Here is a 17,944-nt window from a genome sequence, read left to right as displayed (position 1 = left end):
TTTGTCATTTTCTTGTTTATTACGTTCGCTATAGTAAACAACGCCACAGTGAGGTGAGATAGAGAGAGAATTCAACTTGATTTCATTCACCAGGCTGTTTACGTCCTGAGGTGGGCGGCCACTTCTGTCCAAATAGCCGTGAGCTTGAGCTGATAGTCTAGCCGTGTTCAAACACACACACGCGCGCGCGCGCTCACACACACACGCGCGCGCGCGCTCACACGCACACACACACACACACACACACACACACACACACACACACACACCACACACACACACACACCACCACACACACACACACACACACACACACACCACACACCACGCACCGCGCACACACACACAACACACACACACCACACACACGCACGCACGCACACACACACACACACACGCACGCACAAACACACACACACCACACAACACAACACACACACACACACACACACACACACCCAACACACCACACACACACACACAACACACACACACACACACACACACACACACACACACACACACACACACACACACACACACACACACATTCACGAGGGAGAACAATAAACAAAAGACAGATGAATTGTCTGGGTTAACAATACGTAGTCTTTCCTCTGTGCTGGGGGACACAAAACGTTCATTTATACGACCTCCGAAAAAAAAGAAAGAATCGCATGTGGTATTGCAAGTACGCAGAAATCGGCACAAATACAAGCCTCGTCACGGACTGTATAACAATAAATAAATAAATAACGAACTAAATAAATATGACTGCATAGCACCGAGGACACTGTCGTCAGTTATGTGAATTCATATATTAGGCAAGTAAATTCAAGAATGTCGATCTATACGTCAGGCAGGTTGCGAGGGCTCTAAATATTTACGTGAGGACGCATCCAAAACGGGTCGAGTAAACCTCATGAGCCTAAACTCCTCTGACTTATGCAGCACCAAAATACAAATGTACTCTTGCGGTGACATGTTAATTTTAAGCTCGATTTGCAGACATTCATGGCTATCGTGTTCGCTGGCTGGTAATCTTTATCGATGGTAAGTATCGCTGTCACGGCCCCTCAACAACATAAAAACATAAATAGGTTGGAGCGTGGTGGCACGTTTATTGAGTCGACTGGCTGGCCTTGAGTCTCGTGTAATGAAATCTGTTCCTGAAAGTGCAGGAGGCTGGAAAACAGAAACGGCGAATTGACACGCCCAAAGATCTATATCTCTAGCAACAGAGAGGCGGTAAGAGCGGCTCGTTTGCGTCGATAAGTAAACAGGAACTACCCGCTGCAATCAATGAGCGGCAGGATAGCAACCAAAGACGACGACTGAGACGAAATGCGCCACTAGAAAAGCCCACGTAATGGTGAGGGTGCCGCGTGAGGGGAACGCCTTCGAACAAAAGAAAGAAAAAAAAGTAAGAGGGCCTAGGTAATCACACTAAATCTTGCCACCTCGTTCCATCCAACAGGATCGGTGGCTGCCACTTTTTTGGGGCTATATTGCGATGTGAAAGGGAAATAGTGTGTTGTCTTCTTTACTTCCTCACCAGCGAAGAGTCGGTACAGACTTCCTATCAACATCTCTGGAGGCTCTTGAGAATTTCTCTAGAGGAGCGGCAGGTCTGTGATAGATAAAAGAAAGAGAGGAGAAGTGGAAGTGGCAGAAAAAGAAAATCTGGCTTAACGAACTGAACGAAAGAATCAATTGAGGAGGCCGTTCACTCGTGGCCTCTCCACAAAATGGAAGTACAGGAGTGCAAAAAGACGCAAACGGGTTACAGCTGTAGCCTTAACACTGGGCAAGTGGACAATTACGTCACGGCCCAAAGACAAACGAGACCGAGACAGACTTAAATGTGGCATGTAACCCACGAAAGGAAGAGTGAACGACACAGGAATGAGCTAGGACAAAAAGGAAGCACCGCCGAAGACAGTCGGAATATAATGAAGGAAAATAATAATAAAAACACCCTCTGCATTGATCTGAAGCTGCCACTCCGCGCGAAGGAAACGAAGAATCGTAAGACCAAGACGAAACATTCTCATCAATAACGAGCGTTAATTGGTGAGGAATGTCGCGGCGCGTTTTCTTTTGCTCGCTCACTTGTTTTGCGTTATGTGTTCCTTCTTTATCCTCTTATTCATGAATTCCGTTTGATTAGGTTACGCCAGTCGTCGACTGTCGCTTTTTATCTGCGGCTGACTCGCGCGCTCGACAGGCGAGGCAGCGGTGTCGCCTCACAACTGCCCCTCTTGATGCTTGTATTATAGTTAGGCTTTGTTTACAGTGAATTGTGGCACTAGTTTGCTTAACTCTGAGAAATTTCTTTTACGTTAGCATTTCGTTCTTCGCGTTTTGCGTTTGGAACCTTACAGGCTTAATACTGGTTACCAAACAAAAGTAGTTAGAGTGCGAATGTTGTTGATGAGTAAGAAACACTTGGCTTACGGGAACACGGGTCGAGTCCATAGTCCGGCCCACTGTTGGCAAAATCCGCTGCTACTTTATTTATTAATGAGCTAATCAATCAATGTACAACTGATTAAAAGGTAGTTTTATCATCAGTCTTTGAAAAAGGGCGACCCAACACATATTAAAATGCATCGTTAAACGGCACTGTACTGTGAACGACGCAGCTGTATTTTTAATGTGCGAAGCTTAGATGTTTCGCACTGCTGCATGTTTAACGGCGACTCTCACCCCTTTCCGCATGCTGCATTTTTAAAACTAATATTAGGTTCATATCCCAGCTGCTTATTTATATAATGAAATTCACTGCTACTTCTTGTTTGCAATGCAATGATTATCTGTAGAAAACATCGCTTCTATGAAAACAATAATCTACAGTCGAAATAATAATGTTCCTTACCCTTTTTCTTTTTTTACAATGTAAGCGCAATACTTTTTCTGGCTATTTTGAAAACAGTTTATAATGTGCCAACTGGAAGACTTAATTATCAGTTACTGAACTTAGAATCCTTCAACGCAATTGCGCGGTATGTACAGAAACATAGAGGCTTTTGCTGGATCTATGTTTAAAAATACATTCTAGGGTTTTACGGACCAACGTCAAGGTAATTTCAGGTACTCCGGGATGGGGTTCTCCGGATTAGCTTTTACCACATCGGTTCTTCCACTTTCCTCGAAATCTATGTGCATAGGTGTTTTTACGTTTCGCCCACCGAAATGCGGCTTCCGCGGCTAGAAGTTGAATCCACGCCGTCTTGCTTAGCGACGCAATATCGTAGTCGCTAAGCCACCCCTTCGGGTTGTCCGTATTTTCCTGTTCCTTATTGTAGAAAAGTAAAGCAACTTAAAGTAACTTAGGATGCGCTCCCACTATTCTACTCTGCACAGTAGTACATATCTTTTGGAGATCGCTAAAACGTCATTTTATATAAAAAGATTCTCTGCGAACTGTTTTCCCATCGGAGTCAATTGATATGCCCGAATTCGAACATTAGACTTGCGAAATAACCCCCGAGAAGCGAACGATGAGGTGCCGAAGCGAGACCGAACTTTCTGGAGTTCATCAAGATAATGACTACCCGAAAGAATGCGACAGCTGGTCGTAAAAGTGCGCCGCGGGCCGGCGTATATCGGGCTCTTGGCGGTGCCGGAACGGTTGGACGAGCTCTCACGAGCCGAGTCGGTGGAATTCCTGGCGAGTGACGGAAGTTTGAAACGACTCGCATTGTCGATCATCGGAATGTCGCTTAAATTTGGAGGGCACTGTTTTGAATCGACATTTAGGAAAAAGTGCGCCGCCTATGGATTAAAATAGATTTAGGTTAACGTCATTATATTGGATACTCGACAAAATTTTCCTTAGCCAGAGGAACTCATACTTCAGCGTTTGTTTCACTGACTTTACTCAGCAATAAGAAAGCACGAAACAACAATGTTTCGCCCCACATGTGGGTGGCATCGTCAGTACGCAAATTTTTGTGTGCAGGCAATGTGTAAGTCTTTGTGGACAGTTGTTGTGGACACTTGATTGTTGACTAAAAGCCGTGAAGACAACGTTAATGTCATGATATGAAATTTAACCTCTTGACACACCAGAGATCGTTGATTATACCAGTGGCGGCTCATGCTTAAATACGTTGACCAAAGTGATAGATCTACACAATGATATTAACAATCATACGCAGCCATCTTTTTTAACCTTCGTTTATGATGAAAACGTTTGTTACCTTGCTGTCGTTCGGTAGAAAGGGTTATGACAACTCAGTGCGCTGAATACGGCTTTTAATTACCACACTGCTTCTTACTTTGTCTGAGCGAATAATAAATTCATTGAATGAGGGAAGGTCTCCAGCCTAATGTGCTGTGAATGAGAATAATATGGGTTCGTATCGACACCAATAGCAAAGCGTGGTGCGGGGACCGATGTTATAGGAATATGACAACTTTTCCAATGCGAAGCATTTTTTAACGAGTCAAAGGTACTTTGACCGTTTCTATCTATCTATCTATCTATCTATCTATCTATCTATCTATCTATCTATCTATCTATCTATCTATCTATCTATCTATCTATCTATCTATCTATCTATCTATCTATCTATCTATCTATCTATCTATCTATCTATCTATCTATCTATCTATCTATCTATCTATCTATCTATCTATCTATCTATCTATCTATCTATCTATCTATCTATCTATCTATCTATCTATCTATCTATCTATCTATCTATCTATCTATCTATCTATCTATCTATCTATCTATCTATCTATCTATCTATGTAGCCGCCTACGTCTGCCTGTTCTCGTGGTCGCTTCCTTAACTTAGTACTTAAAAAAAATTGGCATAGGAGGACAAGAGTGTATGACGAACCATGAGCACGCAAGTGTAGTCGGCCTGCCTGGCAAGCCCACGATATGCGCACAGGTACTTGATCTACACAGTGGCGTCGACCCAGCTCGCAACGCTTGGCTCAAAGCAAAAGATCCGGCTTAGACTGATACTCTCTGTCTGCTTCGTGTGAAATCGATTCCCACTAAGTTTCCGACATGCCGAGATTTTCTAACTATTCTGCTTTCTTCTCTATCTTATCTATTATTCCCCATTTCCTCCATGCCATGTGTATGGGTAGCCAACCGAGTCAATGCGTGGCTAACATCCCTGCATTTCCCCTCCGTTCTCTCTCTCTCTCTCTCTTTCATTTCGATGTTCATTAAACAAGTTGCTTGCTCATACTTCAATTTCTTCTTTTCATTCGAATATTGTGAAACACACGTCGCAGCGCGCGGAGATATTTAGCAAGCTCACCTCGCATATTTTTCTTTTCAAAAGCTGCTTGTTTTTATCCTGAATGGAATTTAGTGTCGAAACTGAGCCCTGACCAAAGGAGCGCTCGTGTTGCTTATTGAGAGGAGCACCTAACCTGCTACTTTTTCAGTTTTTGATTCAGTTACAATATTAAATATTAAGCTCTATGCGGCATACAACTGCAATATCCGAAAAAGCGTAGCGATTGCAGACAGCCGACAAATTGCATATATGTGCTGAATACGACGGCACGACGCTGCGCTTCATTCCGGCATCAGTTAAGCATGTACAAGGCGGGACTCAAACATAGGTAGTAACGATGCTTCATGTTATTTGTCCATGCCGTTATTTAAGCGAGGTAACGATATATAGATATAAGCATCGATGGTCGACGGCAGATTGCTCTGAGCTATTCGTAAAGCATGCACGTTCCTTTTTATTTCACTTGATGCCACAGAATATGGCTTAGTATTCTCGTCTGCAGGGCATATTGAATAGCACAATGACAATGTACGTTTGTTGTATTTCTATGCACTAACGCTCCATTGTTCTATGTTTTTCACCCCAAGCGGAATAGGCGTACATTCACCTAGTATTTCAGCTTTTTAGCGTTGGGAAATGACGACGAAAATTTTCTCCTAATGAAGGTAAACTAGACCTGTAAAAACGTTTTATGATATTATGAAAGTGAAGGCGAGGGGAATCACAATTACCGATTTAAGTTATTTGTATTTGCAGTTAGCGATATGTCAGGGGATAATGGCGAGCTGGTATCGATTACCAAGATGTACCTATAGAGTTTATCTTACTTACGGAAAGCCTTCTAGAGGAAAAAGAAACGGCCTTCTTCACTGAAAATAACGCCAAAGAGTGTCCGATGCAGTATATGTTTTGATTCGTCGACCTCTATGCGTCCTTTCGTAAGGTCAAGGACTTCGTATCTACTGCTTTTTCATTGAGTCGCATCCGACAGTACCACAGGGAATCTAGCACATTAGTTTGTCTGTATTACACCGAAGGGCCATACCAGGTCTTGTTGATAAGGGCTCTGCCCACAGCCAATGGCTTTCTTTGCCTGACCTGCAAGTTGCTGGTCGGACGGGCAAAGTTCGGGAAATAAGTACATTCCGTGGAAGCCACAGAGCAGAAACGATCAGTTGACCTCGATTTCTGCTAGCTGGGCAAAAACACCAATCTCTGTGGCAATACTTCGGGCACTCGGATGTCGATGAAGCGCAAGGACAGAACAGTGACGATCATCAAATGTGTGTCTAGCATCGGCTCTACCCACGTTGCTTTTGCTGTTCAGTGCAAGGACCCTGAGCACGTGCATATCAGACGCCAACCACAGCTTGATATTGTATTGTGCGCGGTTCTCTTTCGGCAAGAAAACAAACAAGCAAGAGATACACCCACGCAAGTAGCCAAAGGCGCAGTCGAAGGGCTCTAAATGCCGACACCAATTATTATGTGCTCTTCTATGTGCAACAGAAGGAGCGGACACTTCAGCTTTTACCCGGATAGGTTGCAAGAAGCAGGCACCACTGAAGAGACGACAACGAAGGCGAGATAGCGGCACACAAGAGTGTCCTGAGGTACAGAAATAAAATAATGAGTGGTAGCATAAACGTGGAAAGCAAAACGTGGTTTCGCAAGCGCCTCTTACCAAAGCTCGTCGCCCTAACCACTGTGCCACAGACGCATGCCTGAAATGACAGTAGCGGATGTGGCTAACAAGAGCGCAAAGAACACATTGAGAAAGGCTCGAGTGAAGCGCTCTAAGCTTCTCTTCTTTTTCTTTTTTTTTTTGATGCGCAATCAATCCTTTATTTCTTAGTGAGTGAGTGAGTGAAACAACTTTATTCGGTCCACAATAGACGCGAGTAAACTCAACGTCACCTGGTAGTTGTTTTTTTTTTTACTCAGGAGTCTGTGCCGTCCGAGATAGATTTTGCTGACCGGGATAGTTGTCGTCGCTATGCTCTCGTATTTGAGGAAAATACATTTTATCCAGGATAGCTTCGAAACACAGCTTCATTAGGCAGATTTGAGCTCATGTGCCGTTACTTCAAGGTCTTCCAGAATGGCAATTATAGAACTAATGCAAAGCTGAGAGCAGGAGGCACGTAACTTGGAGTACCCTGTACTTGGGAGCTTTGCTGCAGCTACTCCAAGTAACATCTATTAAGTAGTGTTGGTGATGTTTGACATGACGGTCGTGATGAAAGCTCAGGTGCTGAGGCCATATTGCGAAATAGATTCCTTGCCTGCAGGTACAGAAACGGTATGCAAGTTGTGTGCAGCACGCGGTGGTGTGTGCTTATTGCTACCGCGAGTAGTCATCAAGTGTTCAAAAATAGACGGGCTCTTTCGGATGGCCCTACTATACTTTGTTGGGCATGGTAAAAGTATACGGGCCTCATCAGTAGCGTTTATGCAATCGAATGAACGTAAACACTAGCAAAAAATGTCATGTTTAGTTCTCTTGTGCTTAGGGTGTCAACGACCGCCGGCCATCTGTTTCGCCATGATCGGTGCTGAGCATCATTCGTGTTCTGCTGTCGGCATAATCCAGACATTTATCACGACGGCCGGGGACAGCTGTGAAGGATGGGACTTGAGGACCGCCACTCATGTCGCAACCAGCGTTGAGTAACCCTGAAGGGAGCTCCTGGTAATGAATCTATACACGTGATAAAGACCCACGTCCTCCATTACCATTACTCATAGACTGCCTGTCCTTGGACTAAGCACGTGAATGTGCTAAAATACCGCAGTATATTTAGCACCATCAAGCATCGCGAGGTGCAGCGATATGCTGCGAGTCTGGCTGGCTGGTAGCCAGGCTGTTGGAACAATAATTTTTTTGTCACTGCCGCAGTCTTTCTCAAGTTTGTCAGTGCGACTATATATACACTAAGACTGTTGGAGAGCTAATGCTATTCATCGGCGCTATCGCTTAGGATCGTATGTTATCGCAAACCCTCCAATTATTTTTTTCGGGCACGTGTCTGAGGCTAATGCATCGTTGTATCACTGTTGATATTTTGAGTCCTGCAACGAGCAGTGATTTGTACTGATTCACACTGATGAGGTTTTCATGTTACGCACCCTTAAGGTGATATTGTTTTCTGTCATAAAGATTTTGCCGTAAAGAAGATTGATGTATTTTCTGCGCATTAATTTTGGGGGCGTATACGAACGCGTGCGAGTGTTAACCAGATAGAGCATGCAGGGAAACACATTGGCAGAACGGCAAACTAGCTTTTAAACTGAACATATGCAGACCTCAGTACCCCATCCTCTCAGCTCGCATGTTCATAATTTACAGAAGGCACTTTCTCATGAATCGTTTTAGTGTTAGGACGGCAGAAAAGACCATCCTGCTATTCATATTGGTCGAAGGTGCTGGCCGAACGTTAGCGGGTAGGCCTGCGAAAAGGGTGCGTTTTCTGTCATCAATCTTCGACTACAGCGCTTTTTTTGTTTCTGGAGCCTAATGCTGTCCGACGGGCCTGATGCGCTCGGAACTTTACCTCTCCCAAGGGTTCTGTGGCACCCTCCATCCTCTGCGACCAGGCTCTCTTTCTTATGTACATTACCGCCACCGGTGCGGCATCGCCAGAACCGGCTCTGCACGTGTGTTTTGTTCTAGAGGTCGCAGAAAGCAGTAGTGTCGAATTACGCGAGTACTTGCATTGATACAAACACCTTCAGTCACGGCGGCCACTATTTTAGCTGCTTATTTCCCCCTGACATTTCTGTCGGTGTGCCGTATAACCTCAGCTTTGTTGTTCGGCCTAGAGAAAGAGTGGTGACGTTGGTTAGATTTTCCGTAAAAGCTTTGTCAGGGAACACTGGTTGTATAGTGTGTCCTCTTCCGCTCTATCTGAAAAACTGCTTGAAAACTGCAATAGCAACTGCGCTTAAAGTGACTTCATTATTATTGCATGTACTTCCTAAAAAAAGACGAAAAAGAAGATAAAAGAAAGATAGTGCCCAGTTACGTCGCATCTAAGGCCAGCAAATAAAGTTGGCTTGAAGTTTTGTCTTAGAGAAAACCTGTGGACGATACAGCGAGGTCCCACGTCTGTAATGTGATCTTATATTTTTGATGTGATAAGCCGCTTCGTTAGTGTAAAGAATAATAAAAAAAACATTAGTAAGACATCGGCAACAACGACAAAATGAACCGTTGTAGGATTTAAGAAGCATTTTCAATAAGATTGCTGATCATTGTACATAGAGGTTTTTTATTTTCATTAGGATTCTATGAGCTTACGTATTGTACTGAGTAAACTGATTGTTTTTGCAGGAAGGAAATCTAGACAGAAAATATGATACAGACGGATCCTACTATCTTATGGCCCAGCCACGGGGGTCTAATTATGGCGCTCAACTGCTGTGCTGACCTGAAGGTCACGGGATTGAATCCCGGCCGCGGCGGCCGCATTTCCGATGGAGGCGAAAATATTTGAGGTCCGTGAACTTAGTTTACGTGCACGTTAGAGAACCCCAGGTAGTCGAAATTTCCGGAGCGCTCCACTACGGCGTCCCTCATAATTCTATCGTGATTTTGGAATGTTAAACCCCAGATATTATTAATACATTCTGTCTTATGCTCATTTGTCAAGCTTCTAGGCGGGCTTTACGCAGCTGAAGGTGTGCTCGTTTTCTGGGAAGGATCTGCGCCAAATTGCTTATAGGTCCACGTGTCTGTCCAGTGATTTCGTCCCGCGTAGTGTTTTTGCTCGGACATTACCACTCGTCCCTTATTTCAAGATAATAAACGTACTGCGTGATTCATCATAACAAAAGAAGACTTATAATTTTAAATAATATAACTTGTCGCGAAATGCCGCACCGTATTTATCATTTGATGAGTAGCTCAAATAAGAAAAAAAAATTCCCCCGATGCTCTTCGTGCACTCTTTGAAGACGAAACTATACCAAATAGTTCAAATTGCTACGCTGCTTGTCAAGACGTCCCTTGCATTCTTTTGTCATTGCCTTAGATGTCACATGTTTGTCCTTGCTTGTCCTACATGTTTGTACGTCTATTCTGGCAATGATTGTTTCATTGGCCATTGAGCTTGTACTTCCAGAAACTGCGAAGCATATATACAGCTTGACTTTTGTCGCATTGCCGTAGTCATAAGTACTCAAGCAACCGTATTGGCTATTTATTTTGGAGCATTGGTCTGACCACCAGAGTGCGCGGCGCGCATTCTGGTGGTCATCTGCGTCACCAAGAAGCACGAGAAGTCTTTAGCGTGGCGACTGCAGCCAAATTTCTCTGGGATCATGCCCGTGCACTGTCGACCGTAATAACGGAGGCGAGGTGAACGAACCGAAGATATCCGGAAAGCCGTTCCGATGAGGGACGGGTCTCCAGAAGGAGCTATAAGCTCTAATGAACCTAGCCATAGGAACGATGCCTCTCAAGACGTTATGGGCCTGTAAGCGGGAAGTAATGCAGCTTTTACGAACGCGTATTGCTGCCCATAAATACGACTGCAGGGCGGCGACCCCTATATGAGGAAGGAAGAGGGCCCAATGGCTCAGAGATATTCCCCGGGAATTGCAATGCTTCCTTCATTGCTGGTCTCCTAAATCAAGCTGTCCAATAATCTAGTGAGAAAACGAAGAAAAAAGTAAAAAGCTCTTAAACTCGATTTTCAGAGTTAGTGCAGAAAGTGAGTTACGCGTTCATAACATCGTGAACTTTCCGTAGTGTTTCTGGGCGCCATGTTTAATAACATTAGCTAATGGGCATTGAGAAACATTTCTCTCAATGTCATTTTCACATTTTGAAATGGCCGTCATCAGGCGCATTTATTAGTAAAGGAAAACATTTTTAATACAATCAATACAGAAAACATTCATGCTTGCTTAAAGATGGTGATAAGTGAGACAAAAAGCGATTAAAAAATTGTAGCGGCAAGACAGGGGTGGCCTTTAAAAGCTTTGTTGAATATAGAAACACGAAAAGGATCTGCCGATCATCAAATCCTGTTGCCTATAACAGTTTATCGTCAATTTTGTGTCTGGTACGGAGATCCACACTACCGTCTGCTGCTTGTTTCCTTTCTATTTGTTTAGATAAAAGTGTACCTAAAAGCTATTTTCACTCTAGGTACGTTAAGCTTTTCTGTCTCGCTATTATTATTTTATTTTTCACCCAACGTTCTTCATTCGACCTCCTAAGCTGCGATAACTGAACACCTAACAGCGCCTGTACATCTGGAGCTATCTCGCTGTCTGCAAGTATGCATCGGGAGAAACAGCCACCATAAAGAGCAGGCAGCCTTGAAGCTACCCAGCTGTAAGAAAAAACCCCAGCAAAGCTGTTGAGTCGCTTTCTTACAATAAGGTCCTTGTCATGTTAGGTGAGAGACACTACCGATGTAGCTAAACACAAATTTTTCAGACTCGAAGAATACGATGAAGATGAGTAGCCTTGAAATCTTTAACAAATTGTATATACGTCGGGCTTAGAGTGAGGGCCAACAGTGTTCCTACAACAACTGCAGTGAACTATTTAGACATGAATGGCGTATTAAAATGCTCTTAATCAGACATCTCGCTTCTATCGAAAAGAAGAGGACTTAATCAAAATTATTCCGCAGCTCTACAGTATGGCTCATCTCATGGCTTCTGTGCTGGTTTGAAGCACTCTAGTTTTTCGTAATTAGAAGACTATGGGTCGCCTCAATCTTCGAAAAAAAATCAAGAAAAAAGAAACGCAATAGATCGGAAAGGGCCGCGCGCCGTGCTTTCATTCTGTAGCTGCCTCAAACATCACGTATAGACTGCCTGATGGAGGCAATTGGCTGAAGACGCGGCTGCCAACGTTCGGTGGGGCATAGGCTAAAGGGACAGGAAAGACGCTTGTATGAATAGGGCTTCCGACGAGATAGGCTAGAGGTTGTCGTCGAGCTGTTCTTTCCGGCCGCAAACAACCTCATTCTTCCTGTTTTTCTTCTTCAATCGCAAAGAGGTGAGGTATGGGAGAAGGGAAGGCAAGTGTGAGGAAGACGCTTTGCACGAATGACGATTCTGTCCCGACTTAATGAGTTCCACCGGGTCGGCGTCGTTCTTGCCTCGTCGTCGTCGTCTGAATGGGGTGTCTCTGACCCTCTCAAGTCTAGCTGCGTGTTGCTGACCAAAGGGAAAAAATGTCGGGATAGGTTGCGGTGATACGGGAGCCAGGACCAGGAATGGAACAGATAGAAGAAAGAAGGCAAATGGCGAGATGGAAGTTGCGGCGACCAGTCAGAGTGCATCATCTCAGCCTTTGTCGCAGTGATCGTTTCTTAGGCGGAAAGATAACATCAATCAAGCGCGCAGATACCGCAGCATGCGAAACAGGAAGCATTGATGTAGGCTTCTGCACTACCCCACCTTACAGATGTTGTATCCCGGTCTTCTATTCTTGTGGGCGTTCCATCTCGAGTGGCCAATCGTACACAGCGGCTCAGTGAGGGGCATGTGGTGTCCGACGGCCTGCCGCACTGATGAATCGCCGCTGCGATGTCTGCTAGGGTCTGCAATCACCTGCGAGCTCAGTAGGTTCCTCATCATGGTGAACCGTAAAGAAAAAAATTCGGCAGATCCCACGTCTTGCGGGAATCAGTTTCATGTGAAGCAGTCAACGAGTAGTTTTATGCTGCATTTTTTGGCATTGAGCCAAGCGTTACAAGTGGATCAACGTGTTTTTGAAAGTGTAGTAGTTGTGTGCACATCGTGAGTTTATGAGGCATGTCGACAACACTGGCGTTTAAAGGTCTGACGTTTAAAGGACTTATGGCATGACGTAACGTCAGCACTCACGTTAGAGCACATACATAAGTAAACGAAGTACACTTTACGGTGCGATGATCTGAATATTGTACGTAACTTTCCAGGGTCGAGCAACGCTTGAATATAGCTTGCTGAATCATAGGAATACAGATGTAATGTTTATTAGACTGCTATAAAAGCGAAGCCAAGACTGAAACCACAGACGTTAACCTGTTATGACGCCTATATTGTAGGAGTACTTATGTAGTGCTTATTGCTTTAATGTCAGATAGAAAAACGGGGTGCCATTACGGCTGTAAAAGCTGCATAAATCTCAAAGCTGACAAATACAGGGTGCTTCAATAAAGGTTTCCGAAAATCCTCAAAAATAAGGGAAATTTAATATTTGCTCAGTGCCTTCATAATTACTTTTTCTGTGGTGGTAGACATCTTAAGATGACTAGAGACATCAATTGCGACAGTTATTAAATAACTTAAATTAATTAACATTTTATTTGTGGCGATTTAAATGGGAGAGTCAAATGGGAGAGTTGGAGTCCTTCCTGATATTAGCCCCTTGCCGCTTTCAGATTTCGAAAAAGCGGCCTCTGGTAATTATTGCGGAGTAATCCAATTCGTCCAAATTCACTGACAAAACCGAAACCGAAGCGCCGATGCGCGCAACTAGTAGACGACCCAAGTGATGTCACTGTTCACGACAATGAATGCAGTAGTTAGTGTTAATTCTTCCCGCGTTCGTTAACGTATACGGGCGCCACACATCTCATAATCACAAGCGCAGCCCACACACCCACGAAACAAAGTCGATCGATGGTTCATATAGCGACGGTCGCTCATTCAGGGCGTCTCGGAACAATATGCTGTTACGCTCTTCCGCGTTTCGTTTTCGCCGCCGTAACTGATCAGATTTCATCACTATGTTAAAATAACCAGCGGCCGCGTTTTGGAAATCTCTAAGCGGCAATGGGCCCTTCGTGGGAAAGGCTCCAATTCTGCCATTTTACCCTACCACCTGTCTCCATTAATTTAAAGGTTAAATAATTTAGGTTATTTTATTACTGTCGTAATTTATTTCTCTAGTCCCCGTAGGATAACTGTCGTTACATAAAAAGGCAATTATGAAAACAGCGAGCGAATATCGCATGTCCCTTATTTTTGAGGATTTTTGGACACATTTCTTGAAACACCGTGTACACACCATAAACTTAATCTGCACTTGCCTTAAATGCTTCGCTTTTTCGTTCATAAAATACGAAAACGCGACGTTCTGGAAAAAGGGGTGAACATTCACAGCACTATATACTGTGTTTCATAAATAGCGTGCAACACCGTTGAATCTGCGCAAGAAGTTCAATGAAAAAAACTTGTTTGATGGTCATTTTTCATGATTGCAAATGCACGCATAAGCCGAGTACGAACCTTCGTGTAAGAAGCCACGACAAGATGCAAGTGAAAAAGAAAAAAGAACAAAGAAAAACAAGAGCAACAAGAACAAGAACAAAAAAAAAAAAGACGAAAACGCAGAATGTTCATCGCCAGCGTACTAACAACTACACTTCACAATGTCTTTTTAATGTGTCACGCCATCTTCGCTTATTACTGAGCGTAAAAAAGAACACTTCCCCGTACCACAAGAAGTCTAGCCAGCCAACACAGAGCCACACGCTATGTCATAAGCAAAGTACAAGTGCTCTACCAGCGCGGTAAACTGCCACAAAGGAAAGTTTATTGAACCGGTACACGAAAGCGCTAGAGACGCTTATAAACTAAATACTTATAAATTGTGTCAGTGTAACTTACACAAACGTTAGACGCAATCTTATGCAGACTGCAGTAATACACTTTACGCTACCAAGCAACTATACAACAACAAACATAACTAAAAGCATCGTACTTCTCAAGGAGATGGGGAAAAAGAAGAAAAAAAGATAAAAAAGGGAAGAAGCCGTTAAAAATGATTAATTGCGACGTGCTACAAGAGGCGTATGCTGAGTATTCACAATAAGTAGTAATTAGTTCATATTAATGTCCCATCTTATGAAGGTTTGGTGCTCAACCTGCTATCTGCAAAAACGCACTGACATCTAGTAGGCAGATTTCGATAGCGATAGCTTCTTCAATGCACCTGATCTTTAAAAGAAAGTTGTGCCTTTTCGACCAAATATTGTTTAATATCTAGTTCATCACACATTTGATATCGACTTACATGTACGTATACTGTGCATGTCATAGAAAATATCGTTGGAAGCTTATGCTATATTATATCAAGAAGGATAATCCTCCTTCATTATATCAAGGGACATTAACTTGTATTATATAGCATCAACGTGGCCGGTGATCGGAACAACAACGATGACGACAACATGAATTCTCGCTACTACTTGGAATGTTTGTCGTGTTGAATGTTCTCGTCTTTTGTTAGGTAAAAATTTAACCATCTCCCGCTAAAGGGGACCATGGGGCGATGCGAAGCAGCGTTTCGGCATGTAGAGCCCGCGTATCAGAGGGGGAGTGGAGAGGGGAGGAGAGAGAGCCAAAGGGGAGAGTGAAAGTGGAGAGGGTGAAGGGTAGAGGAGGAGTGGAGAGGGTGAGGAGGAAATGGGAGGGAAAAGGGATGTGGAGAGGGAAAGGGGAGAGGGAAAGGGGAGAGGGAGAGGAGGTTCTGGAGAGAGCTTGCGCATGCGCAGTAAGGGTTGTCACGCCGCACACCACCACCACCGGATTGCACTCCGCTATAAGATGCTTGACATCTAAAAATTGATAAAAACAAGTCTGTGATGTTACGTCTTCGTGTTGCCTTTTAGGATAACAAGTAATAGGTTTGAGTATAAGCTACACTGGCAAGGAAGAAAAAAGCTAATATATCTTTTATTCAATGTTTCGGAAGTGAGATGTTTTCCCCTTGTTTTCGCAGGTAAGGAAGTTGCGTCTTTCTACCGATAATGGTTGGCACCGATTCGTGACTTCCTGAAACCATGATGTCAAAAAAAGATTGCGAAATAGGTAAAAAAACTGCTGCATATTCCAAACAATATTTCTAATTATTATCGATTGCTGTTTGTTACATTTTCTTCTCATCTTACGAACATTTCGTGAACGGCCTAATACAATACTGGAAATAAGGTTCTTTCATAAAAAAATTATAACGTGTTGCTCAACATTCAAAGCAGTTACAGTGATACCTACTTCATTTGTAAACGATGTCACTGGTATATACGGGTCAACGCTTTTATGGTAAAACTATTCGTACGAGTATATTCCAGACAATCGTGATGTTGGACATAGTATTGATTATTAGAGCCAGCCAATGCCTTAGCGTATTTACAGACTTGGTATTTATTTCATAGACGTATGCACTGTAGCACTCTTCACACTTCTTATCTTCTAGACTTTCCATCACCGGAGTTTTCTATTCTTCTGTGATTACTTAATCATGGCCTAGAATTACTTCGCGCATTATGACAAGGATGAGTGGCTGCTATGTTCGAACACAAGTACTTGTTGAAATAAGCAGCATATTTCCGTAAGTGCAGTTTCTAGTTTTGCCAAAGACGCGCCCATAGTATTTATGAGTCAAGAAATCAAGTAAGGTCATGTAACGGTTATAGAACAAACTGCATGACTGTCTGAGGCACTTTCGCCTGTTCGTTCAATCTATCCCACTCCGTGTTTCGATCTGTCGGCTCCCATCTTGACTTTGAAGCTGTATGATTATAACAATTTTAACATTACAAGAACCCTAATAACGTGCGCATACTCTAAGAGAACTTATATTACTGCTTAAAACGCTACCTTTTCCACTGGTAGAATACCAATTAAACACACGCGCCCAGAGAGAGAGAGAGAGAGAAAGAGAAAGAGAGAGGTAATGCATTCATCCAGGCGAGTTTCTAGTATGGTACCCTACATCAAGGGTTATGGAAAGTGGTAATGAAGAGAGTGAGGAATCCATTTACAATAGTTCGCGCACAGCAGCACTATAAAAGTAATTAGACCGGTGTACTTCGAGAGTAGCAGTAGCATGAGAATGTCTGTCTACGCCAGCAACAAACATGGCAATGATTTAATATATCTTGTCTCAGGTCCACATGAAAAAAATGACAGTTAATTGATCTCATCTGAGCCTGGGCGCGGTGACATAACAGGATGGCAATCTGAGTTCTTCATTGTTGCAACAGACACACTGTCTAACGAGCTGTGTCTCCTTGCTAAGCCTGTCTCTTACGGCTCCAACTGATTAATGTCAGGAATACTGATTAATTAGGCGGGGAAAGTGGGCGTTGGGTTCAACAGCCATCTTTGCCTGTCGGCAGGATGAGGGTAGTTGATTTGGTCGTCATGGGAGTCATACACCTAATTAATGGGTAGCTGCTTACATTCATGTCTTTCATATTTTTATGCGATAATCAGTCTTGCAGCTAGGGTAATATAAGATCTCATTTTTCCAAGTTATTTGCGCGTTCATGCGCAGGAGTTGGATCACAAGTATAGACCTCAAAAGCTGCTGACATGCAGTTTCAGTGGACAATAAATATGATAAACTTAGAAAAATTAAATCGTAAGCGAACACGCTAAAAGTTCTATGATGTAAACTTCCGGAGAAAACAAAGAAAAAGAACAAGAAAAAAAAAGCAGCTCTGTAAAACAAGTTGTCGCTGGAGAAAAGGAACAAAAGAAAAGACAAAGTAAAAATGATCTTGTGGCACGTCCACATATGCAGGTTTTGTGTCTTACATTCCTGTTAAATCGCGAGAAAGTAACGGTGCTGTTTCATATATGTCTTAATGAGCCGAAACGTGACGCGTAAGTAAGCACATAAACAGCATAACCTGATAACCTGATAAGCGCTGAATA

At 43.3% G+C, this 17,944-nt stretch overlaps 1 protein-coding gene and 1 long non-coding RNA gene across 2 annotated transcripts in view; both read left to right on the top strand.

Moving 5' to 3' along the window:
- The window catches only part of LOC119393351 (hemicentin-2), a 138,518-nt gene that overhangs the window by 38,285 nt on the left and 82,289 nt on the right, over positions 1–17,944 (top strand). The gene's annotated exons all lie outside the window — the stretch shown is intronic.
- The window catches only part of LOC119392783 (uncharacterized), a 30,609-nt gene continuing 28,668 nt past the window's right edge, over positions 16,004–17,944 (top strand). The window contains exons 1-2 of the long non-coding RNA XR_005183701.2: positions 16,004–16,093; positions 16,479–16,613. This is a non-coding gene — a long non-coding RNA (uncharacterized LOC119392783). The remainder of the gene's footprint in view (positions 16,094–16,478; positions 16,614–17,944) is intronic.

The sequence above is a fragment of the Rhipicephalus sanguineus genome, chromosome 5 (genome assembly GCF_013339695.2).
Source record: "Rhipicephalus sanguineus isolate Rsan-2018 chromosome 5, BIME_Rsan_1.4, whole genome shotgun sequence".
Classification (NCBI taxonomy): Eukaryota; Metazoa; Arthropoda; class Arachnida; order Ixodida; family Ixodidae; genus Rhipicephalus; species Rhipicephalus sanguineus.
The sequence above is the reverse complement of the archived record's forward strand: the minus strand, read 5'-3'. Positions and strand labels throughout refer to the sequence as shown.